The sequence below is a fragment of the Triticum aestivum genome, chromosome 3D, assembly GCF_018294505.1.
Source record: "Triticum aestivum cultivar Chinese Spring chromosome 3D, IWGSC CS RefSeq v2.1, whole genome shotgun sequence".
Lineage (NCBI taxonomy): Eukaryota > Viridiplantae > Streptophyta > Magnoliopsida > Poales > Poaceae > Triticum > Triticum aestivum.
This window is the reverse complement of record NC_057802.1, coordinates 567,741,304-567,768,606: the sequence shown is the minus strand read 5'-3', so window position 1 is coordinate 567,768,606 and position 27,303 is coordinate 567,741,304.

Below are 27,303 nucleotides of genomic sequence, written 5' to 3'. Positions count from 1 at the left end.
TCTTTTTTTCTTTTTTTGCTTTTGCTTTTGTTTTCGTTTCCAGTTTTCTGTTTCTTCTTTGGGGTTTTCCTTTCCTTTTCTCTTCTTTCTTAACTTTTGTTCAGCTTTTTAAATGTTCCTGCTTCTAATTATTTTTCAAGAAAAAAAATCAAAAAATTGTCAGGAATCTCAAAAGATGGTCTTGTTTCTCAAAATTGGTTCACAAATTCAAAAATAATTCATGTCTAAAAAATGTCCAGGAATTTCAAAAATTGTTTGAGGGTCCAAAATTTCCTCAATAATTTAAAACATGTTCAGGAATTTCAAAATTTTATTCGCAAGTTCATCAAATGTTCCCTTCTTACAATTTTTGTTCACAAATTCAAAAAATGGTCATGGTTTCCAAATTTGTTCACAAATTCAAAAAATGTTCCACATGTTAATTTTTTTGAGCTTTTCTATTTTTCGTTCACATATTTAAAAAAATTCCTGTTTTCGATGTTTCTAGAAATACGAAAAATATTTACACTTACTCAAAATATAAACTTCTTAAAAAAAATGTTTCTCAATTTGTTTTAAAAGAACTGTTCACTGCAGTAACCGATTCTGCTCGGTACAATACAACAGTCCGGTTCTATGGCTAATGTTTGTTCTCTAAGTTATGGGTTGTTCTAGTCAGCAGGAGTGGCAACGAGGTAATCACCAGCAACTGGTCGCCATTCGAAACCTCGCATCGCGTCTGACTTGCCTTTTTGCTATGCTTTTCGCCTGGTGGTACAGCTTGAAGGGCCGGACCAGTCAGGTTGCTTCCTGTGTGTGGAGCCGCCTATTTGATGCAAAGAGAAAACACGTGATTCAGGGGTGGACCTCCTATTACGCGTGCAACGCGCACATTAGAGAGGAAACACACACCTCGGGCTACACAACGCGTACCGGGCCTCTCTCGCTGCACATCATGTGTTGTTTCATCAGTGATTTGTTTTTACGGAGGGACTATGTCCGAACCATTCAGAGTCCAATTTTCCTGCTCTATTCTGTCCTTTTACTGAGGAAAAATATGAAAACATTTTTTAGTTCAGAAAAGTCTTTAAAATGTGTATTAACAAAAAATGTTCAAGAATGTGAGAAATGTTTGTGATTTCAAAAATGCCCGTGATTTTTTCTGTGATTAAAAAACTGTTCATGAATACGAAAATTGTTCCCAAATTCAAAAAATCTTTCCAATTTGGAAAAGGTTTGCTTGTCAAAAAAAAGGTGGTTTCAAGTAATGTTTGAGAATTGAGAAAAATCCGATTTGAGAAATTGCTCATAATTTTTTAAAATATTGTTGAATTCGTAAATGTTCGTGAATGAAAAAATATTTGCAAATTTTAAAAATGTTTAATATTTTTTTAAAAAAATTCATGACTTAGAAAATGATTGTGAATTACAAAAATGTTCGCAATGAAAAAGGAAAAGCCAAAAGAAAAGAAATGGAAATATATGTGCGTAGGAAAAACCAAGCTGGCAAGGTTTTAGAACCTTCCAAAAACTGGAATAGGGAGAGTTCGAATAATTTCTACATGGGTCGGCCCAATATTTGTGTGTAGCGAAAACACAGAGCTATGTGATTGGTCGCTACCCAACAACCTGTGTGATAAATAGGATGAACTAGCAAACTTTTTCGTCAAATGGAACAATAGCTTAATATAGTAAGAAACAAACAAACATACATTATGGAACAATGGGGAGTCCAACATTCACGCAAAATAAGGAGTCCTCCTCTTTAGGGTGTATACAATGCAGCCGCTTGTGGTGGGCGCTAGGATCATATTTGTGGCCAATTTGACAGTTTCTGGATTCAGATTTGCGTCGATCCCTAACCAGTCATCGAGTGCTACATGCCGATTTATTGCGCGCGCTAATTTTACTAGAGGCTGGCGGTATGCATGGTGCAAACAAAGCTACAAGAATCTAGGCTTGTTTCAACTAACTTGGTAGAGGCACTTGGTCACATGGGTTTGAGAGGTAAGCGCTAGCCAATTTTTTTATATTTTCTCATGTCAATTAGTCAGGGGTAATCTCGCCCAACACTTGTGAAATTTTCCTTCCATGTGCGTTCTTTAATTTCTGTGCCAAAAACTATACACCCTGTATTTAGGAACGGAGGGAGTATATATATATTTTGCTCTTGTAGCACCTGCCGAGTTGCAGACAAGGACTCTACCATCAACACTAAAGTAAATTGCAAAACAAAAAAACCTCTACCGTCCGCACAAGCGGCTTAGTATTGGAGATGCCCTTAGGGAATTCCTGTTCGGCGCATCCGGCGCCATTTTCTTCGTTGCTCATAGAAAGCGCAAGGGGGGGGGGGGGGGGGGTGTCGCCACATACTTCTTAAACGGGTTTCTATTCCTCTGTTTTTTCTGGCTGGTTTGCTCCGGATTGTATTTCACTAGTTTTTGTTTAGTTTGTCGGGTTTTCATTTTGCCTTTTTAGTATTTACTTTTATTTTCTACTTATCTTTTTAATGCATGAACTTTTTCATCAAATTCAAGAACTTTTTAAAATAGTGAACATTTATTAATTTTCAATTTTTAAAATAGATGAATTTCCTTCAAATTTGTGGATTTATTTCAAATTACATTTTTTGCAAATTCATGAGCTTTTTAAAAATTCACAATCTTTTGAAAACTTTGTTAACTTTTTTTCAGTTCGTGAACTATTTGTAAACTTTTTAAATTTAAAAAACCAGCAATAGTTTTTTTAGTGCATGCTGTTATGCACTAAAGAAAACTAAAGAAAAAACTTGAGCCGGTGAGGCGCGCTGGGGTGTGGCCCTTGTGGGGACCTACGAATGCTACATACTTTAGATGGGGCGTTTTCTATTTGACGCTGCAAGCGCCCGTTAGAGGCTATTTTACTACCAGGCGCGCACCGCCCTTGACCTGGGCTTGGCCCATTTTTTTCTTGGTTCCTTCAAATATAAAAAATTGGCGTACGTGGGGTTTGATCTTAGAACATCCCGGTTCCGTGCTTACCTACCGTTTTGCTTCTTTTGTTGTGCCTCAGGGCATGTACAATCGTTCTATCTTAAGAATGTCTCGTAGGATAAATGACGAGGTGGATGAGAGAGAAATCATAAGATAAGGCTTGTATTCTCTTAAGAGAAGACAAGAGATGATCTCTTAGCACAATATGTCTCATCATGTTTTTAGGAATAACTAATTATTGAAGATAAGGCTAAAAGATGACCCATTGTAGACATATTTTTATGTCATCTCTAAATTACATGCAAGACTTAAGATAAGACGATGTTATCAACCATTGTACATGCCCTTAACTTCTAGAAGCTTCCGATAGTGTTGTTCTTCTTTTAGTTTTCTGACATTATTTATTTGTTTTTTTCTTCTTTCTTTTTCTTTTCTTTTCATTTTTCCTTTCCTTTATTTTTTATAAATGTGTGAACTTTTTTCAAATCTGAATAATTTCTTAAAATTTATAAACTTTTCTCTCTAATCTGTGAACTTTTTTTAATATTTCGTGAGATGTTTTTTCAAAATCAATAAACTTTCTTTAAAAGTTGATGAACTTTTTTCAAAAGCGATGAACAATTTTTTTGAATTCGTGATTTTTTTTCCAAAATCGCTGAACTTGTTTTCAATCTTGTGAACTTTTCTTCATAACAATGAACTTTTTTTCATTACTGATGAAAATTTTCCATAAATTTGATGATTTGTTTTTCAAATTTGATGAACATTTTTAGTAATTGATGTTTTCTTTCAAAATTTGATAAATTGTTTAAAGCCAATGATATTTTTTTGAAATTCGATGATTTTTTTGAAATTGCTGATTTTTTTATACATGAACTTCTTTCAATTTCGTGAACTTTTTTTTGAATATGCGAACTTTTTCCCATGTTCTTGAACTTTTTTTGAAATCTGAGAACTTCAAATGTTGTTCATTTTTTTCAAAAAAATCACGTATTTCCAAAATATATTCTAGTAATTCAAAGTCTAAGGTATAGAGGAAGCCATATAATATGCAGTGCAATAAATAGTGCGGCTAGAGCTGTTCTTAACTAGTTCGCGACCAATTCAGTCACTAGTGATAAGTAGTCTGGTGGTACCAATTCAGTCACTAGTGATAAGTAGTCTGGTGGTTACCCAAACATGTACACTAGTACTCCCTCTGTCTCAAAATAAATGTCTCAACTTTGTATTAATTTTATTAGATGAAGGGAGTATAAGGGTGTGAAATAGATTCCTTGAAGAGGCCACCTTTATTTGTGGGTGGGGTGGGGGGGGGGGGGGTTCAAGGGACTACTGTGAGCGACAGCTTCCTTTCACGGTGCATCGGAGCTCCCCTTAGAGCATCTTCAATAGATGGTCCAAATGTAAAGTAACTAACTTTTGGACTGTCTGAGGCCAAAAACGTAGCTTCAACAGACGGTCTATATGTAAAAAAAATTAGACCGCGGCCTCCTCGTGATGTAAAATACAATACCTCGCGGTGCAAATTTACATTACGAGGTGCATCTGGTCCAAAACCAGCCGTCGCCCGCGAACGCCCAACCGCCAGTTCCTTTCCTTTCCCGCCCGCGACCTCCCGCCCGTCCGCCGCCGCCCCGCCGCCTCCACACCCCGCCGCCGCCCCGCCGCACGCCGCCCGCATCAGATCCGGCCCCGTCCCCCGCCGCTGTTTCCACGCCGCCCCGCAGCCCGCCCGCCGCGGATCCGGCGGCGGCCGCCGCGCACACCGCCGCCCCGTCCGCCCCGCCCCATCCGCCGCAGCTCCGCCCGGTCCCGGCCCGCCCGCTGTAGCTCCGACCCGCCCCGGCTTCGTCCGCCACCGCCCCGCACGCCGCCGCCGTCCCGCAGCTCCGTCCCGCCCGGCTCCGTCCGCCACCGCCCCTCAGCTCCGGCCCGCCTGGCTCCGTCCGCCACCGCCCAGTCCGCACGCCGCCGCCGCTCCACCGCTCTCACCGCTCTCCGATGGTGCCGAAGAAGACGCTGAAGGGCAAGCCGGGCTTCTTCGGCGTGAGGCAGAAGCCCTCCGGTAACTTCGGAGTGGAGTTCTCCGACGCCGGGAGGCGTTGGTGGATCGACACGTACCCCTCCGCCCACGAGGCCGCGTGTGCCTACGACGTGGCAGTGTGGCGTGCCGAGAGGCCTCAGGAGCACCTCAACTTCCTAGAGATCGAGAGTCGGGCGGAAGGGGAGATGCTTATGCCGTAGGGCATCAAGATGAAGGAGATCCCGACGAAGAAGAAGACGACGAAGAAGCCGTCGGTTGTCGTCAGTGCCGGCGAGACCGACGAGGAGGCGATGGCGAGGTTTGCTCGGGAGCATCCAGAGTACGTCCAGGCCGAGCTGGAGTACTACTGGAAGCGTGAGGCGGAGCAGAAGAAGAAGGGGGCGAAGAAGGAGGACAAGGCCGGTGCCTCGACGGTGATCCCCATCGAGTCCTCTTCCGAGGAGGACTAGGCAGACTTCTCGGAGGAGGGGTGCGACGACCCGGAGAAGGAGGAGTTCTGGGCGCAGTTCCGCAGCTCCGACAATGAGGACTAGTTTATCTAGTAGTTTGAATAAGTAGTAGTTGAAGTTCATGTATGAAACTATGTTGAATTTGATGTTTGAACTATGTTGAATGCTAGTAGTTTGTCGTTTTAAGAAATTTACATCTTCATTTTGGACCATCTATTGGAGTTGCTTTTTTGGACCATCAATTTGGATTATCTATTGGAGTTGAGCTTTTTTCGGAGCTCCAAAACGCATTTTTTGACGGTTCAAATTTTACATCTTCAGTTCTGGACCGCTAAATTTTGGACCATCTATTGAAGATGCTCTAGTTGTCGCTTAAAGCGCTAACTAGGAGGTCTTAGCACTCACGCGGGACGCAGCCGGCTGCAGCCCATGGGGTAGTTATTTCCTTGTTTTGCTCGCTCGCTCGTTTGAAGAGTGATTGGCACTCACGCCTCTCCACCGCCAACATGACTGTTGACTTTTTAAGAAATGTTCATGGATTTGTTTTAATTGATAATTTAAGTAAAATATTGTTGATTTCAAAAATGTTCACGGATTTGAAAAGGTACACTATTTGAAAGTGTTCATTAATTTTAAAAAAATCATGAAATTGAGAAGTGTTCATGGATTTAAAAAAATGCTCACTGATTTGAAAAATGTTCATGAATTAAAATGAAAAAGGGAAAATAAAGAAAAATGACCAAACAAAAACCGGTAAAGAAACAAACAAAAGGAAAAACCAACGTTGCACACCAAATGCACCGTAACTGACGTATAAAGCTCCAAATAGATTTGCGCAAATTGAGCACCGTATAGTAATGTGAGAAGTGGCTATTCTATACTACGTTCCAAAATACTTGTCGTGGTTTTAGTTCAAATTTGTGAAATAGAACAATGACATGTATTTTGGAATGGAGAGAGTATTAAAGATGAATTGCGACACTTTTTAAGCAATTCGGCCGTAACACATAGATATTATTAATTTCATGCCGAGGAGAACTATATCTCTTAGAGCATCTAAAACCAGGACTGCCAAAAAATACCAGTCACACGTAGATATTATTAGTTGCAACGTAGATCAAACCTACAAATATATGTAGTTCACAATTACTCTAAGAGATATACCTGGTCAGTTTCAAGTAGCCATTGTAGAGTTTCAAGTAGCCATTGTAGAGATTCTTTCTGCCACTTATTCTATCTTAGGCAACAACAATCATGCCATTTATCGAACCCTTGAAGTTGAGAACACACTCCCGTTTCTTATCAATTTCTTCGTGGATGCCAATCACCACCATCATTTCATCATTTTCGTCATTATCAATGTCTCAAAAATCGAATGAATCAATGAACTCTTCGAATATGTAGTCATCAAGCTCAGTGTAATCAAATCATCATCCGACGACTCCATCATTTGCCAATAAATGAGTAAAAGAATCAGCTCCATCTTTTGACTTCTGATCGGTTGGGACAAACAGTAAGGGCATCTCCAACACGGACCCCCAAACTGCCTACATCCGTCCGGACCGTGTAGTCCAGACGAATTTTGCCATCCAACACGCTACCCCATCGGTCCGCTGACCAGATCGGTCGTCCAATTTCCTACAAACAGGAGGTAAACCAGGAGCTTTGTGATGGTCTGCATGTGCACAGGTCTATGTAGCAATTTCGTGACAAGTAAGGTTTGTCGATCCCACTGGGAGCGAATAGGATGGCACCACAATCCCCGCTGCTGCATTGTTATTTAACACAACTATGTTCACTTACGTACGTTGCTAGGGAACGAAAAAAGGGCGAACTAAACTAAGGTACTAGAGAAACGGAAAATAAATACTAAACTAAAATAAACTATGAAAAGTATGTGATGCTTTAGATGAGGTTGTTGTCATCTAGGTACGGTCTCGTTAGGTACGTTCGTAGAATGGGGTTAAGCTTTATGAGTTATGACTATGCCACGTGGTGGCTAAGTTAGTACCTGCATTATAGGGTACACCAATCTACTGATGGTAGGCGGTCCCTCACATAATGTTATCCCTCAAGACGCGCCATATTGAGATAACTCATTCATCCTATTTCTTGTCTCATACCTGCGGAGGCTAACGTAAAGATATTAATGTCACGAGGACCGGATATAGGCAGTAGGTTCTATGGACAACCTTGCTCCTAGAATAATTGTGTTACCCTAAGATGTTTGCACTTGTCACGTTGCAGGTCTATTGGTTTCCACAACCATCTATCAACTTCATGTGTGGCCTAAGAGTTGAACATCTCCAATCACTAAACTACCGCAGAGGTAAATAAGCAACACGAAGCAACAAACATAAATAGACTATAAACATATCAAATAACCACATACTAATCGGCCGACCCATAGATAACAATTACTCAAATAAAGTCACATAAAGAGGGTTCAAGAGCTGTTGCAACCCATCACGGAGACCGTGATGGAGGAGGAAGAAGGGGTGATGATGGTGATGATGATGGCGCGGCTCCTTCCGGTCTCCCTCTTGGTTGCAACAATGGTGTTTTTCATGTGGATGACTAATGGACATCAAGATGAATGATGAATGAGGCGTGATGAAGCTTGATGGCGGCCGCTAGGGTTGGATGTGTATATATAAGAGCTCACCCATAGCCTTCTCTGTTGATATAGTATCTCTCCTTTGATCGTTCAAGGGTTCTTGGTCAGCATTATCCTCTCCTAGAACATCCCTTGAAGGCCAAGGACGTCATAGGAACAAACGGGGATGGAATCAGTGAAGAATCTCATGTGAAGAGGCAACTTTTGGGCCTGATTGCGCATACGACCAGGTGTGGTCGTATGAAACATCGTCTTTTACTCTGGACCTCTTTGGTAAATCGGCCACCATTTCTTCCTACGAACTCGGAATTTGACATTGTTGGGCTTGTTGGATTCGTATGAAAAATGCCGGTCCATTTATTGTATTAGATCTTAGTTTTGAGCATATGAAAAAATGACCTTTTTCACTCTCCGAAACGGCCAAGTCTGGGGCTTAGATCTCTACGTTTGAACTCCCTTCATTGTGCTAAGTGCATGAGAAGTCCACATTGCCTAAAAGACACACAAAGACAAATAAGACTAATAAAAAGTAACAAAGAATAAATATTATGCAATGCTCATGGTTAAAAGGATAAAAACTGGACATCATGCATATGGACATGTAATTGGCACAATGGGACATGATATAGCTTGATGTATGGAGATAATGTGCAACAAATGAGCTCTAAAGATGCGTAAACTATGGAGCCATAACTTTGCGGGTGTCTGGACTGCTGCCACGCACACGTTCGACACCCTGGTCCCTGTTGGAAATATGCCCTAGAGGCAATAATAAATGGTTATTATTATATTTCTTTGTTCATGATAATTGTCTATTGTTCATGCTATAATTGTGTTATCCGGAAATCGTAATACATGTGTGAATACATAGACCACAACGTGTCCCTAGTAAGCCTCTAGTTGACTAGCTCGTTGATCAACAGATAGTCATGGTTTCCTGACTATGGACATTGGATGTCATTGATAACGGGATCACATCATTAGGAGAATGATGTGATGGACAAGACCCAATCCTAAGCATAGCATAAAAGATCGTGTAGTTTCGTTTGCTAGAGCTTTTCCAATGTCAAGTATCTTTTCCTTAGACCATGAGATCGTGCAACTCCCGGATACCGTAGGAGTGCTTTGGGTGCACCAAACGTCACAACGTAACTGGGTGACTATAAAGGTACACTACGGGTATCTCCGAAAGTGTCTGTTGGGTTGGCACGGATCGAGACTGGGATTTGTCACTCCGTGTGACGGAGAGGTATCTCTGGGCCCACTCGGTAATGCATCATCATAATGAGCTCAATGTGACTAAGGCGTTAGTCATGGGATCATGCATTACGGTACGAGTAAAGAGACTTGCCGGTAACGAGATTGAACAAGGTATTGGGATACCGACGATCGAATCTCGGGCAAGTAACATACCGATTGACAAAGGGAATTGTATACGGGATTGATTGAATCCTCGACATCGTGGTTCATCCGATGAGATCATCGTGGAACATGTGGGAGCCAACATGGGTATCTAGATCCCGCTGTTGGTTATTGACCGGAGAGGCGTCTCGGTCATGTCTGCATGTCTCCCGAACCCGTAGGGTCTACACACTTAAGGTTCGGTGACGCTAGGGTTGTAGAGATATGAGTATGCGGAAACCCGAAAGTGTTCGGAGTCCCGGATGAGATCCCGGACGTCACGAGGAGTTCCGGAATGGTCCGGAGGTGAAGAATTATATATAGGAAGTCCAGTTTCGGCCACCGGGAAAGTTTTGGGGGTTATCGGTATTGTACCGGGACCACCGAAAGGGTCCCGGGGGTCCACCGGGTGGGCCCACCTATCCCGGAGGGCCCCATGGGCTGAAGTGGGAAGGGAACCAGCCCTTAGTGGGCTGGGGCGCCCCCCATGGGCCTCCCCCCCGCGCCTAGGGTTGGAAACCCTAGGGTGGGGGGCGCCCCACTTGACTTGGGGGGTAAGTTACCCCCCTGGCCGCCGCCCCCCCATCCAGATGGGCTCCTGGCCGGCGCCCCCCTCCCAGAGGGCCTATATAAAGGGGGGGGGGGGAGGGAGGGCAGCAACATTACAGCCTTGGGCGCCTCCCTCCTCCCCTGCTACACCTCTCTCTCGCAAAAGCTCGGCGAAGCCCTGCCGACATCCCGCTACATCCACCACCACACCGTCGTGCTGCTGGATCTCCATCAACCTCTCCTTCCCCCTTGCTGGATCAAGAAGGAGGAGACGTCGCTGCACCGTACGTGTGTTGAACGCGGAGGTGCCGTCCGTTCGGCACTCGGTCATCGGTGATTTGAATCACGACGAGTACGACTCCGTCATCCACGTTCATTGGAACGCTTCCGCTCGCGATCTACAAGGGTATGTAGATGCACTCCTTTCCCCTCGTTGCTAGTATACTCCATAGATGGATCTTGGTGAGCGTAGGAAAATTTTAAAATTATGCTACGATTCCCAACAGTGGCATCATGAGCCAGGCCTATGCGTAGTTACTATGCACGAGTAGAACACAAAGCAGTTGTGGGCGTTGATGTTGCCAATTCTTCTTGCCGCTACTAGTCTTATCTTGTTTCGGCGGCATTGTGGGATGAAGCGGCCCGGACCGACCTTACACGTACGCTTACGTGAGACAGGTTCCACCGACTGACATGCACTAGTTGCATAAGGTGGCTAGCGGGTGTCTGTCTCTCCTACTTTAGTCGGGACGGATTCGATGAAAAGGGTCCTTATGAAGGGTAAATAGAAATTGGCAAATCACGTTGTGGTTTTACGTAGGTAAGAAACGTTCTTGCTAGAAACCTACAAGCCACGTAAAAACTTGCAACAACAATTAGAGGACGTCTAACTTGTTTTTGCAGCATGTGCTATGTGATGTGATATGGCCAAAAGATGTGATGAATGATATATGTGATGTATGAGATTGATCATATTCTTGTAATAGGAATCACGACTTGCATGTCGATGAGTATGACAACCGGCAGGAGCCATAGGAGTTGTCTTTATTATTTTGGATGACCTGCGTGTCATTGAATAACGCCATGTAAATTACTTTACTTTGTTGCTAAACGCGTTAGCCATAGAAGTAGAAGTAATCGTTGGCGTGACGACTTCATGAAGACACAATGATGGAGATCATGATGATGGAGATCATGGTGTCATGCCGGTGACGAAGATGATCATGGTGCCCCGAAGATGGAGATCAAAGGAGCATAATGATATTGGCCATATCATGTCACTATTTGATTGCATGTGATGTTTATCATGTTTTTGCATCTTATTTGCTTAGAACGACGGTAGTAAGTAAGATGATCCCTTATGATAATTTCAAGAAAGTGTTCCCCCTAACTGTGCACCGTTGCGAAGGTTCGTTGTTTCGAAGCACCACGTGATGATCGGGTGTGATAGATTCTAACGTTCGCATACAACGGGTGTTGACGAGCCTAGCATGTACAGACATGGCCTCAGAACACACGCAATACACTTAGGTTGACTTGATGAGCCTAGCATGTACAGACATGGCCTCGGAACACGGAGGACCGAAAGGTCGAGCATGAGTCGTATAGAAGATACGATCAACATGGAGATGTTCACCGATCTTGACTAGTCCGTCTCACGTGATGATCGGACACGGCCTAGTTAACTCGGATCATGTTTCACTTGGATGACTAGAGGGATGTCTATCTGAGTGGGAGTTCATTAAATAATTTGATTATATGAACTTAATTATCATGAACTTAGTCTAAAATCTTTACACTATGTCTTGTAGATCAAATGGCCCACGTTGTCCTCAATTTCAACGCGTTCCTAGAGAAAACCAAGCTGAAAGATGATGGCAGCAACTATACGGACTGGGTCCGGAACCTGAGGATCATCCTCGTAGCAGCCAAGAAAGATTATGTCTTAGAAGCACCGCTAGGTGAAGCACCAATCCCAGAGAACCAAGACGTTATGAACGCTTGGCCGCAGCGTGCTGATGATTACTCCCTCGTTCAGTGCGGCATGCTTTACAACTTAGAACCGGGTCTCCAAAAGCGTTTTGAGAAGCATGGAGCATATGAGATGTTCGAGGAGCTGAAAATGGTTTTCCAAGCTCATGCCCGGGTCGAGAGATATGAAGTCTCCGACAAGTTCTTCAGCTGTAAAATGGAGGAGAATAGTTCTGTTAGTGAGCACATAATCAGAATGTCTGGGTTGCACAACCGCTTGTCTCAGCTGGGAGTTAATCTCCTGGATGACGCGGTCATTGACAGAATCCTTCAGTCGCTTCCACCAAGCTACAAGAGCTTTGTGATGAACTTCAATATGCAAGGGATGGAAAAGACCATTCCTGAGGTATATTCAATGCTGAAATCAGCGGAGGTGGAAATCAGAAAAGAACATCAAGTGTTGATGGTGAATAAAACCACCAAGTTCAAAAAGGGCAAGGGTAAGAAGAACTTCAAGAAGGACGGCAAGGGAGTTGCCGCGCCCGGTAAGCCAGTTGCCGGGAAGAAGTCAAAGAATGGACCCAAGCCTGAAACTGAGTGCTTTTATTGCAAGGGAAGTGGTCACTGGAAGCGGAATTGCCCCAAATACTTAGCGGACAAGAAGGCCGGCAACACCAAAGGTATATGTGATATACATGTAATTGATGTGTACCTTACCAGTACTCGTAGTAGCTCCTGGGTATTTGATACCGGTGCGGTTGCTCATATTTGTAACTCAAAACAGGAACTACGGAATAAACGGAGACTGGCGAAGGACGAGGTGACAATGCGCGTCGGGAATGGTTCCAAGGTCGATGTGATCGCCGTCGGCACGCTACCTCTGCATCTACCTACGGGATTAGTTTTAAACCTCAATAATTGTTATTTAGTGCCAGCTTTGAGCATGAACATTGTATCTGGATCTCGTTTAATTCAAGATGGCTACTCATTTAAATCCGAGAATAATGCTTGTTCTATTTATATGAGAGATAGGTTTTATGGTCATGCCCCGCTGGTTAATGGTTTATTCTTGATGAATCTCGAACGTGATGTTACACATATTCATAGTGTGAATACCAAAAGATGTAAAGTTGATAACGATAGTCCCACATACTTGTGGCACTGCCGCCTTGGTCACATTGGTGTCAAGCGCATGAAGAAGCTCCATGCAGATGGACTTTTGGAGTCTCTTGATTACGAATCATTTGACACTTGCGAACCATGCCTCATGGGTAAGATGACCAAGACTCCGTTCTCTGGATCAATGGAGCGAGCAACCAACTTATTGGAAATTATACATACCGATGTGTGCGGTCCAATGAGTGTTGAGGCTCGCGGAGGATATTGTTATGTTCTCACTCTCACTGATGACTTAAGTAGATATGGGTATGTCTGCCTAATGAAACACAAGTCTGAAACCTTTGAAAAGTTCAAGGAATTTCAGAGTGAGGTTGAGAATCAACGTGACAGGAAAATAAAATTCTTACGATCAGATCGTGGTGGAGAATATTTAAGTCACGAGTTTGGCACACACTTAAGGAAATGTGGAATAGTTTCACAACTCAAGCCGCCTGGAACACCTCAGAGAAATGGTGTGTCCGAACGTCGTAATCGCACTCTATTGGATATGGTGCGATCTATGATGTCTCTTACCGATTTACCGCTCTCATTTTGGGGCTATGCTTTAGTGACTGCCGCATTCACTTTAAATAGGGCTCCGTCGAAATCCGTTGAGACGACACCGTATGAATTATGGTTTGGGAAGAAACCTAAGCTGTCGTTTCTAAAAGTTTGGGGATGCGATGCTTATGTCAAGAAACTTCAACCTGAAAAGCTCGAACCCAAGTCGGAAAAATGCGTCTTCGTAGGATACCCTAAGGAAACTATTGGGTATACCTTCTACCTCAGATCCGAAGGCAAGATCTTCGTTGCCAAGAACGGGTCCTTTCTGGAGAAGGAGTTTCTCTCGAAAGAATTGAGTGGGACGAAAGTGGAACTTGATGAGGTGATAGTCACCCCTTCCGAACCGGAAAGTAGCGCAGCGCGGGAAGATGTTCCTGTGGTGCCTACACCGACTGGGGAGGAAGTTAATGATGATGATCATGAAGCTTCGGATCAAGTTACTACTGAACTTCATAGGTCCACAAGGACACGTTCTGCACCAGAGTGGTACGGCAACCCTGTCCTGGAAATCATGTTGTTAGACAACGGTGAACCTTCGAACTATGAAGAAGCGATGGCGGGCCCGGATTCCGACAAATGGCTAGAGGCCATGAAATCCGAGATAGGATCCATGTATGAAAACGAAGTATGGACTTTGACTGACTTGCCCGATGATCGGCGAGCCATAGAAAATAAATGGATCTTTAAGAAGAAGACGGACGCGGATGGTAATGTGACCATCTACAAAGCTCGACTTGTCGCTAAGGGTTATCGACAAGTTCAAGGGGTTGACTACGATGAGACTTTCTCACCCGTAGCGAAGCTGAAGTCCGTCCGAATCATGTTAGCAATTGCCGCATACTATGATTATGAGATATGGCAGATGGACGTCAAAACGGCATTCCTTAACGGCTTCCTTAAGGAAGAGTTGTATATGATGCAGCCGGAAGGTTTTGTCGATCCTAAGAATGCTAACAAAGTATGCAAGCTCCAGCGCTCAATCTATGGGCTGGTGCAAGCATCTCAGAGTTGGAACATTCACTTTGATGAGATGATCAAAGCGTTTGGGTTTACACAGACTTATGGAGAAGCCTATGTTTACAAGAAAGTGAGTGGGAGCTCTGTAGCATTTCTCATATTATATGTGGATGACATATTATTGATGGGAAATGGTATAGAATTCTTGGAAAGTATAAAGGCCTATTTGAATAAGTGTTTTTCAATGAAGGACCTTGGAGAAGCTGCTTATATATTAGGCATCAAGATCTATAGAGATAGATCAAGACGCCTCATCGGTCTTTCACAGAGTACATACCTTGACAAGATATTGAAGAAGTTCAATACGGATCAGTCCAAGAAGGGGTTCTTGCCTGTATTGCAAGGTGTGCAATTGAGCACGGCTCAATGCCCGACCACGGCAGAAGATATAGAAAAGATGAGTGTCATCCCCTATGCCTCGGCCATAGGGTCTATTATTTATGCCATGCTGTGTACCAGACCTGATGTAAACCTTGCCGTAAGTTTGGTAGGAAGGTACCAAAGTAATCCCGACATGGAACACTGGACAGCGGTCAAGAATATCCTGAAGTACCTGAAGAGGACTAAGGATATGTTTCTCGTTTATGGAGGTGACGAAGAGCTCGTCGTAAAGGGTTACGTCGATGCTAGCTTCGACACAGATCTGGATGACTCGAAGTCACAAACTGGATACGTGTATATTTTGAATGGAGGAGCAGTAAGCTGGTGCAGTTGCAAGCAAAGCGTCGTGGCGGGATCTACATGTGAAGCGGAGTACATGGCAGCCTCGGAGGCAGCACAGGAAGCAGTCTGGATGAAGGAGTTCATTACCGACCTAGGGGTGATTCCCAATGCGTCGGGCCCGATGACTCTCTTCTGTGACAACACTGGAGCTATTGCCCTTGCGAAGGAGCCCAGGTTTCACAGGAAGACCAGGCATATCAAGCGTCGCTTCAACTCCATTCGTGAAAGTGTTCAAAATGAAGACATAGATATTTGTAAAGTACATACAGACCTGAATGTAGCAGATCCATTGACTAAACCTCTCCCTAGGGCAAAACATGATCAACACCAGGACGCAATGGGTGTTCGATTCATCACAATGTAACTAGATTATTGACTCTAGTGCAAGTGGGAGACTGTTGGAAATATGCCCTAGAGGCAATAATAAATGGTTATTATTATATTTCTTTGTTCATGATAATTGTCTATTGTTCATGCTATAATTGTGTTATCCGGAAATCGTAATACATGTGTGAATACATAGACCACAACGTGTCCCTAGTAAGCCTCTAGTTGACTAGCTCGTTGATCAACAGATAGTCATGGTTTCCTGACTATGGACATTGGATGTCATTGATAACGGGATCACATCATTAGGAGAATGATGTGATGGACAAGACCCAATCCTAAGCATAGCATAAAAGATCGTGTAGTTTCGTTTGCTAGAGCTTTTCCAATGTCAAATATCTTTTCCTTAGACCATGAGATCGTGCAACTCCCGGATACCGTAGGAGTGCTTTGGGTGCACCAAACGTCACAACGTAACTGGGTGACTATAAAGGTACACTACGGGTATCTCTGAAAGTGTCTGTTGGGTTGGCACGGATCGAGACTGGGATTTGTCACTCCGTGTGACGGAGAGGTATCTCTGGGCCCACTCGGTAATGCATCATCATAATGAGCTCAAAGTGACTAAGGCGTTAGTCATGGGATCATGCATTACGGTACGAGTAAAGAGACTTGCCGGTAACGAGATTGAACAAGGTATTGGGATACCGACGATCGAATCTCGGGCAAGTAACATACCGATTGACAAAGGGAATTGTATACGGGATTGATTGAATCCTCGACATCGTGGTTCATCCGATGAGATCATCGTGGAACATGTGGGAGCCAACATGGGTATCCAGATCCCGCTGTTGGTTATTGACCGGAGAGGCGTCTCGGTCATGTCTGCATGTCTCCCAAACCCGTAGGGTCTACACACTTAAGGTTCGGTGACGCTAGGGTTGTAGAGATATGAGTATGCGGAAACCCGAAAGTTGTTCGGAGTCCCGGATGAGATCCCGGACGTCACGAGGAGTTCCAGAATGGTCCGGAGGTGAAGAATTATATATAGGAAGTCCAGTTTCGGCCACCGGGAAAGTTTCGGGGGTTATCGGTATTGTACCGGGACCACCGGGTGGGGCCACCTATCCCGGAGGGCCCCATGGGCTGAAGTGGGAAGGGAACCAGCCCTTAGTGGGCTGGGGCGCCCCCCATGGGCCTCCCCCCTGCGCCTAGGGTTGGAAACCCTAGGGTGGGGGGGCGCCCCACTTGACTTGGGGGGTAAGTTACCCCCCTGGCCGCCGCCCCCCCATCCAGATGGGCTCCTGGCCGGCGCCCCCCTCCCAGAGGGCCTATATAAAGGGGGGGGGGGGGAGGGAGGACAGCAACATTACAGCCTTGGGCGCCTCCCTCCTCCCCTGCTACACCTCTCTCTCGCAGAAGCTCGGCGAAGCCCTGCCGACATCCCGCTACATCCACCACCACGCCGTCGTGCTGCTGGATCTCCATCAACCTCTCCTTCCCCCTTGCTGGATCAAGAAGGAGGAGACGTCGCTGCATCGTACATGTGTTGAACGCGGAGGTGCCGTCCGTTCGGCACTCGGTCATCGGTGATTTGAATCACGGCGAGTACGACTCCGTCATCCACGTTCATTGGAACGCTTCCGCTCGCGATCTACAAGGGTATGTAGATGCACTCCTTTCCCCTCGTTGCTAGTATACTCCATAGATGGATCTTGGTGAGCGTAGGAAAATTTTAAAATTATGCTACGATTCCCAACAGTCCCACCCAAAACCTTCTCCCGCGCCCACACCCTCTTTGCACGAAGCGTTTGCCTTGAATTCATGCCGGTCAATGCCGCTCCAGAGAGTCAGCGCCGCATTCATGCCAGACTAGAGTGGACACAACCTCTTACTAGAGCCGACACTGAAGGGGCGCACTGACCGAGAGCATTGCCCGTGCCATGCGCCGCTCTCCGTGCCTGCTCAATGCTAGGGAGACTTGACTGGACGACTCTCTCCGCATTCAAATTGGTTGCCCATCCATCCTCATGCTGGCATTGAACAAGCGCGGCTGCCGAGAAACCAACTCTGGTGCCCGTGTTTCACACAACCCCCCGCTTGACCCGACCGGCGTTCACTTTTTTTGCATGGCCAGGCCCGACATGATCCACACAACACCAAACTCCACTCCCAATCTCCTCCGTACATCACATCTGTCATGACCTCGAGCTCCAAAGCGCCATGCGAGAACCTCTCCATCGAACAGAAGCAGGAGCTGGTCGGCATTCCGGGCGTCTGGCAGGCCCGTTCTGCGAGCCGAATAGAGGCTGGCTTGCTGTCGAGCTCGTCGGAGGATAGCGACGCCGACGAGATGTTAGACAAGGCGTACGATGAGGCATCGGTGCCACCGCCCTCGCCGGTCCATGCCAGCATCACCTTGGAGCAGGCGCGGGTGCGCTTCGATGCCGTACTAGTGAAATAGCACCAGGTGCCGCCACTGTCGGTGTCCCGGCAGGCGTAGTAGGAACAAAGCTACAACCTTCGGCTCCTCGACAAGCACCGGCTCACAGAGGAGCATATCATCGGCAAGTAGGCGAACTATGATGACGTCGTGATCATGGTTGTGTAGGATCCAAGCTTTTTGGATGAGCAATGAATGCTATACTAGCTAGTCCATGCACAACCACAAACGAGGTCTGTCGCGAGCGATGGTGGCTGCGGGTGCTTCGGGCGGAGAGGGACGCCCTATTCACGGAGATCGACGCGGAGGTGGCCGAAGAGGATGCACATGCGACCGACCGATCGTGGACGGTGCCAACTCTGCGTTGACCACGCCACCACCGTGGTTCGCGTCCGCCGACACGACCAGGATGCTGGGCCATCCACGCCAGACTCAGGCGAGGAAGAGTAGCACATAGGACGTCACTATGGTTTGGGTCCCAGGAAGGCCACTCCCATTCTCCTCCTCCTTCTATTTCACTTCCTGGGCCTCAGGACCGTTGAGCTTGCCCGATATGGGGAAGATATAACGTGGGATATGGACTCCACCACGACCGGCGATCTTTGAAGGGAAAAGTATATTTTTGGTCTCTCAACTCTTTTGAAAGTCTCGATTTGGTCTCTCAACTCTAAAACCGGTAAACCTTAGCCCCTGAACTTCTCAAACCGGACAAGTTTAGTCCTTCGTCTCAGCAAACCCGGTATCTTTGCTGACTCAACCCGGTTTTGACCGGTCTTTGCTGATGTGGCAAACTTTCTCTCTCATTGTCGTCCTATCTTTTTTGCCTTTAATCTCTCTAGTGGGCATTTGATCGAGCTAGTTAGGCCAACTCCACTGCGCGACCCCAAACGGACGTCCGTTTTGTCTGGATTCTGTCCGTTTGGGTAGGGATTTGGGGTCGTGTCCGGGCGTGTCCTGGGATGCGGTGGCCGTGCGCCCAGCGCGCGGACGCATCCCGGCCGCATCCTGTCCGCGTGCATTTTTCTTTGCAAGTCCTTAACTTTTTTTATCATTCATTTTTGGTACATGACAATACATCATCACATTTTGACTAGTAAAGCAAGGCCAAAGAAAATAACAACCACAAGAATACATTTTAGAAGATACCCAACTTCCATAACTGCTCCCTTGAGTTGGGTTAGGGCCTTCTCAATGCATTCATTGTTGATCTGTGGAGGAGGCTCGATGTTGCACCCTCCTTTCTTCTTCAAGCCAGAAGTCGATGTTGCTTCCTCATACCTAGTCTCGTGTCTAGCCTTAGCAACAAGTGCACTTGTCTTATCTACAGCCTCTATGCTAGCTAAAAGTGCACGAACATGTACTAAATTTCGCTCTATCAATATATCGATGTACTCTTCTTCCCAATACCAAAACTTGCATCCATTCTACACAATAAAATTTGAAGTTAGCACAACTAGTCTACTCCGAGAGCACAAACCGAAGCTAAAAAGAGCACATACCCCATCGTTTAAGCACTTAATGAACACCCATCCGGGATGTTCCGGCGTTGTAGACACGCGGCGCACGGCCATCCTTGGGCAGTGGTCGCACTTAATGAGTGGCAACGGTGCGCCGACGAGCTTTTGGGCAAGCACCGAGCCCGGCCGGCCGCCATTCGTGTATCTGCCGGCGGACCACCGACGGTGCAGCAGCGGCTAGAGGAGGAGCCACTGCCTGCATGTGGCCTTACGGCCCTGCCAGGGCCTTCCGGCGAGGTGCCCAGCCAGTCCATGGCGCGGCCCAGCCTCCCACAGCCGGGCGAGCTCAAGACCGACCGGATCCGCCCCAAATCCTGCCGGCGGGTGCGCAAACCAGGTGGCCGTGGTTGGGTAGCTCGGCGGCACCGAGGGGAAGGGGCTGGGCGAGCGCGCGTCCGAGCTGCATGGCTGCAATGGCAGCGGCGGCGGCGGCGGCGAGGGAAAGAGTGGGGAAGAGTGGAGTGGGGTGCGGCCGGAGGGAGGGAGGGGGTGGATAGAAAAAGGCCCGCCCTGTGCCACCGACGGGCGGGCTAGGGAAGGACACGCGCAGACGGACGACGCGTCCGCGTGGTGTCCGTTTCACCCCCAAAGCGGCGCAAACTTGGGCCGGGGATGGGTCGAAAGCGGACACAAAACGGACAAAAGTCCGTTTGCTCCCGCGCGCTGGGCCGCCCGATTTGTCCCTTTTACCCCAAAAGGACGCGGACCGACAGGATAGGGTCGCGCGGTGGAGTTGGCCTTAGCGTGCGCGCCTGGCGGAGCTACAGGGTGGCCAGGGTGGGCTGCGGCCCACCCTGGGATTTTGACCCGGCCTATATACCTATACCTATAGGGATGGGCCAGAGAAGAAAAAATAGCCCAGCAACACTTTAACCTAAAACCAAAAAACACCTCTCGCTCATAGCGAGACACCACACACGCGCGCGACTCCCTCTGCCCGATACCCAGCCGCCGGCCGCCCCGTCCCCGCCTCTGCTTGCATCGCCGGTCGCCGCCCTTGCCGGCCTCTCAGCAGCCATTAGGCTCCTCCGCTCATGCCTCCCCATTGCGCCTTCGGTCTGCCAATCGCTCGGCGCGAGCTGCACCACCAATCCACCATCCCAGGCCGAGATCCTGCCCTGTCCCAGCCGCCTGGCGCCCCTGCAAGCGGGCTGCAGCCGCCTAGTCCGCACTACGGCACTCGGCTCGGCCTAATCTGAGGTACCGTTCATCCACTCCCCAATTACCTAATCTTTTACTTAGGGTTTGCTTGCTATTTTTTGGTGTTGTGCACTGGACAGTACAAATACATAAACTGATGAAGATGAACCGATGAACAAACACCTAATTAAGCATATTATTTCTATTCAGTTGTGTCATTATGAATTTATGATTGACAGCGAGTATATTCTTATTGCAGAATTATTGAAGGATGAAGAGGACTGGAGATAATGTAGAACTTTTTCACCAACATGTTTCCGTCAAGAGCAAGTTGAGAAATAATTTGGATGATACTCTTTTGGATGATTGTCTTGTCACATTATTGGGATGGATGCTTTTTTCCGAGGTGAATGATGATGATATAGTGAATATATTCATGGCTATGCAAAAGCGTAGGCCGGAAACAGTCTTCTTTCACTTCTCAAGGTATGTACTATGTAAGCTTCTTTTATGCAAAATTGAGACTTGAATGAGAATTTTAGTGTGTTTATAAGACCATATTGATCTATTTATGTGATACCTGCAATTAGTTTAAATATTTACATGTCATAGTTCTCAAAAAAAAATTGAAGGCAGACCACCCTGCTGTCAAATGCTAGCTCCGCCACTGCACTGGCACCAACTCGTCGTCCGACTACGACTAGGCAACACCGGCTAGGAGCACGCCGCCGGCACCACCGGCCGGACTTACACGCGTCCTTGTCGCGGATGCTCCATGGTGGTGTGGTACTCGTTGCCGCAGCGAGAGGCCGGCAGGCTGCTGATCCGGAGGTGTGTGGGTATGATGAATGTTAGAGTTATAATATATGTCATGGACCCCTTTGTATTTATCCCGTTGTATAAGGGGTTTCCTTCATATGTTCCACACCTGTACGTGTATATATGTCGGCCTATGGCCTCATGGAAATACAAGTTGCTTATTCCTAACATGGTATCAGAGCCCTAGGGTTTTTTTTCGCACGCGCAACTCGTGCTCTTCGATCCAATTTCCGGCGTCGATTGCCACTGCTCCTCTCTCCGGCCGACTGCTGCTGCTCATCTGTGTATGCACGACCACAACTCTCCTGATCGCTGTTGTGTTCATCCGCACCCGATTCTCCGCTGGCCGCTGCTGCCCCGATCCATCTGCCTGTCCGGATCGGGTCGCGCCCTCCAGATCGGGTCGCCTTGATCCACTCCCCGCCTGCTGGGTCACCCGCCGCAGCCCAAGACGTACAGTCTGAGGTGTTCGTCCGCTGCTGCCGTTCCTGGCCTCCAGCCGCAGCTCTTTTCTTCGTAAAAAAAAACAAAGGAGCGTACTGCTCCTACCTGGTGCTGCTACGTGCTCCTACGCGGTGCTACTACTGCTCCTTGGTGCTGCGTGGTGCCTCAGCCGCCGATTGTCAGTGCTACTAGGGTTCCGATCGGTTGCCTGCCGCTTCCGGATCCCGTCCCGATTGGAAGCTCTCTCGTCAGTTTTTGTTTTTTTTAAATGTCTGCTGCATCGGGCTATGTTGCTGTCCCTCGCTGTCCGGTGATCTTCGATGGTACTAACTACACCGAGTTCGCTGGCTTCATGCGCATTCACATGCGTGGCATCCATCTCTGGGGTGTTCTTTCTGGCGAGGTCTGCTGTCCACCACATCCGGTTCCTCCGGTGGCCCCTACTCCGCCGACTCCACTGGTTCTTCCTACGGACGCTAATCAGGCCGCCAAGGATGCGGCTAAGCTTGCTGATGAGGCTGCTGATCGTGCTTATGATGAAAGGGTTTTGGCTTATGAGGAGGCTCTTCAGATGTATCATGGTGCTTTGTCTGTTTACACCCAGTGGCTTGATGATGATGCTCGTGCTGCAGCTGTTCTCACTGCTAGTGTTCTGCCTCAGTTTGCTTCTGAGTTTCTGGGTCTTCCTACTGTCTTTCAGATGTGGACCTGTCTTCGTCAGCGCTATGAGCCCTCTGGTGATGCCTTATACCTTTCTGTGGTTCGTCAGGAGCATGCTCTTCAGCAGGGTGACTCTATTGTTGATGACTTCTATGCATAGAGTTCTGCTATCTGGCGCCAGCTTGATTCTCTCCGCAGTGCTGGTTGTCGTACTTGCCCCTGTTGCCAGGCTGTCCAGGCCAATTTGGAGTTTCATCGCGTCTACGAGTTCCTGTCTCGGCTCCGTAAGGAGTTTGAGCCCTGGCGTGCTCAGTTGTTTGCTCGTGGCCGTATTTCTCTCATGGAGGCGCTTTCAGAGATTCGTGCTGAGGAGACTCGCTTACGTGGTGCTGGTTTGCTGGAGGTTCCCTCTGTGCTCGCTACTCGGGCTTCTTCCACTCCACCTGCTGCACCGACCCATTCTCGCTCGAGTGCTCCGCCGCTCTTGCCCACTCCTTCTGGAGGCTCAGGTCGCCCCCGTCGACATTGTGACTACTGCAACAATGATGGTCACATTGAGTCCCAGTGCTACACAAAGCGGAAACACCTGTGCAAGGCGCGATCATCATCCTCAGGGACTTCGTCATCTCCCTCGACAGCTTCAGCCATTGCTTTGACTGAGCAGGATATTCTGAGACTTAAGCGTCTGCTCGCGGCTTCAGGTTCTTCCTCGACGGGTACTGCTGGTTTTGTGACTGATGCTTCCCGCACTGAGCAACCGCCCTCTACACAGTCAGGTACATCCCCATGGGTTCTGGACTCTGGAGCTTCTTTTCATATGACTTCTCATTCTTCCACTTTGTCCTCTCTTCGATCGCTGGATTCTCCTGTTCATGTCTTCACTGCTGATGGTACTCCACTTTCTGTTGCTAGTAGAGGCAATCTTTCCACTCCTTCTTATTCTGTTCCTGATGTTGCTCATGTTCCTCGCCTTACCATGAATCTGTTTTCTGCTGGTCAACTTACTGATTCTGGTTGTCGTGTCATCCTTGACGTCGACTCTTGTTCTGTCCAGGATCGTCGCACGCACACTCTGGTTGGGGCTGGCCCTCGCCGCCGTGATTCTCAGGGTCTTTGGGAGTTGGACTGGCTTCATGTTCCTTCCGCTGCCACCACCATCGCCAGTTCCTCCGCTTCTGTCGCCTCCGTTACTGGTTCCTTCAAGCAGTGGCATCATCGACTTGGTCATCTGTGTGTTTCTCGGTTGTCGTCTTTAGTTCGTCGAGGTCTTCTGGGGTCTGTCTCAGGAGATGTCTCTTTAGAGTGTCAGGGTTGTCGTCTTGGCAAGCAGATTCAGTTACCATATTCACATAGTGAGTCAGTGTCTAAGCGTCCTTTCGATTTAGTTCATTCTGATGTATGGGGTCCGTCTCCTTTCGCTTCGAAAGGTGGTCATAAATACTATATTATTTTCATAGATGATTTCTCTCGTTACACATGGCTTTATTTCATGACTTCTCGTAGTGAGGTGTTGTCTATTTATAAGCGTTTTGCTGCCATGGTTCATACTCAGTTCTCTTCACCCATTCGTGTTTTTCGTGCTGACTCCACTGGCGAGTATATCTCTAAGATGTTGCGTGGTGTTCTTGCTGAGCAAGGAACTCTCTCTCAATTCTCTTGTCCTGGTGCTCATGCTCAGAATGGTGTGGCTGAGCGAAAGCATCGACATCTTCTTGAGACGGCTCGTGCATTGATGATTGCTGCCTCTCTCCCGCCTCATTTTTGGGCTGAGGCCGTCTCCACCTCCACCTATCTTATCAATATACAGCCTTCCGCTGCTCTACAGGGTGGTGTTCCTTTCGAGCGTCTTTTTGATCGTTCTCCCGATTATTCGATGCTTCGCTTGTTTGGTTGTGTTTGCTATGTTCTTCTTTCCCCTCGCGAACGCACCAAACTGACCGCTTAGTCTGTTGAGTGTGTCTTCTTAGGCTACAGTGATGAGCATAAGGGCTATCGTTGTTGGGATCCTATCGGTCGTTGGATGCGTATCTCTCGAGACGTGACTTTTGATGAGTCTCGTCCCTTCTATCCACGCCCATCTTCCTCGATTTTTTCAGTGGAGAATATCTCTTTCCTCACTTTTCCTGACTCACCTCTCACCCCCGTCGCGACTGTGCCTATTCGTTCCACTCCGTCTGCTTCTCCACCTCTAGTCGATTTGCAGCCACCATCTTCTCCGGTCTCCTCGCCTAGCATGTCACCGGATTCTACACCTTCATCTCCGGTGACTTCTTCGTCGCCACCCCCCGATTCTCCCTTGGCGATTCCTCCTTCTATTGTACCCTCTTTTCCTCAGCATTACACTCGTCGTTCACGACCTGTGGATGCCTCATTGGATGAGTCGTCCTCTTCTTCTCAGCCTACCTATGGCTTGCGTTCTCGTCCTCATCCGCCCGTTGATCGCTTTGGATTTCCCACCGCTGGTGCTGCTGTTCTTGAGCCGACTTCTTACCGTCAGGCTGTTGTTCATCCTGAATGGCAGTTTGCGATGGCAGAGGAGATTGCTGCTCTTGAACGCACTGGTACCTGGGATCTTGTTTCTCTTCCTCCTGGAGTCCGTCCCATCACTTGTAAGTGGGTCTACAAGGTTAAGACTCGCTCCGATGGTTCTCTTGAGCGTCACAAAGCTCGTCTTGTGGCTCGTGGTTTTCAGCAGGAGCATGGTCGTGATTATGATGAGACTTTTGCTCCTGTGGCCCATATGACCACTATTCGTACACTTCTTGTCGTTGCCTCTGCACGCCACTGGTCTATATCTCAGCTTGATGTTAAGAATGCCTTTCTTAATGGTGAGCTGCGTGAGGAGGTGTACATGCAGCCACCACCTGGGTATTCTGTTCCTGATGGCATGGTATGTCGTCTTCGTCGCTCTCTCTATGGCCTTAAGCAAGCCCCTCGCGCCTGGTTTGAGCGTTTTGCCTCTGTGGTCACTACTGCTGGTTTTTCAGCAAGTGCTCATGATCCAGCATTGTTTATTCACCTTTCTCCTCGTGGTCGGACTCTTCTTCTTCTCTATGTTGATGACATGATCATCACTGGGGATGACCCCGAGTATATTGCCTTTGTAAAGGCGCGTCTTAGTGAGCAGTTTCTTATGTCTGATCTTGGACCTCTTCGCTACTTTCTTGGGATTGAAGTCTCTTCTAACTCTGATGGCTTTTTTATATCCCAGGAAAAGTATATCCAGGATCTTCTTGCTCGTGCTGCTCTTACTGACGAGCGCATTGTTGAGACTCCCATGGAGCTCAATGGTCACCTCCGTGCTACTGATGGTGATCCTCTCCCTGACCCGACGCGTTATCGTCATCTCGTTGGCAGTCTTGTCTATCTAGTTGTCACTCGTCCGGACATCTCTTATCCGGTTCATATTCTGAGTCAGTTTGTCTCTGCTCCCACATCGGTTCACTATAGTCATCTCCTTCGTGTTCTCCGATATCTTCAGGGCACGATCTCTCACCGTCTATTCTTTCCTAGCTCGAGTTCTTTACAGCTTCAGGCCTATTCGGATGCTACGTGGGCTAGTGATCCTTCTGATCGCCGTTCCCTTTCTGCTTACTGTGTTTTTCTTGGCGGTTCTCTCATTGCCTGGAAGACGAAGAAACAGATTGCAGTTTCCCGTTCGAGTGCTGAGGCTGAGTTGCGAGCCATGGCTCTTTTGACGGCAGAGGTGACCTGGTTACGGTGGTTACTTCACGATTTTGGTGTTTCTGTCACTACACCGACTCTGCTCTTGTCTGACAGTACATGTGCTATTAGCATTGCGCGCGATCCTGTGAAGCATGAGCTCACCAAGCATATTGGTGTTGATGCTTTCTATGTGCGTGCTGGTGTGCAGGATCAGGTTATTGCTCTTCAGTATGTGCCTTCCGAGTTACAGTTGGCGGATTTCCTGACGAAGGCCCAGACTAGAGCACAACATGGCTTTTATCTCTCCAAACTCAGTGTTGTTCATCCACCATAAGTTTGAGGGAGGGGAGGGGTGTGTGTGTTAGAGTTATAATATAAGTCATGTACCCCTTTGTATTTATTCCGTTGTATAAGGGGTTTCCTGCGTATGTTCCATACCTATACATGTATATATATCGAACTATGACCTTATGAAAAATACAAGTTGCTTATTCCTAACACTGAAGAGCACGTTGAAGCGGCAGAGGGAATCATCGATGGCTCGTTGTCTCAAAAGAGCTCGGCCAGGCAGTCCAGGACTCCTGGCCAGGACCCATGCTTGTCTACCCGGAGGCTGCACCCGATCCATGCATTGTTGACAAGCACGTCAACGCGGCTGTGGTCGCGCAGCACACGTCACACGACGCCGGTGGCGCGGACGTTGGAGATGACGTTTAGCTTCCGAGCTGCTCAGGTACGAGGACGGAGAGCGACACTGCGCCGGCGGCTCCTTGGCTGAGTAAAAATACGTGGAAGGCATGTGCGACAGTGCGAGCACCTACGGCTGCCACCAGAACGAGCTTG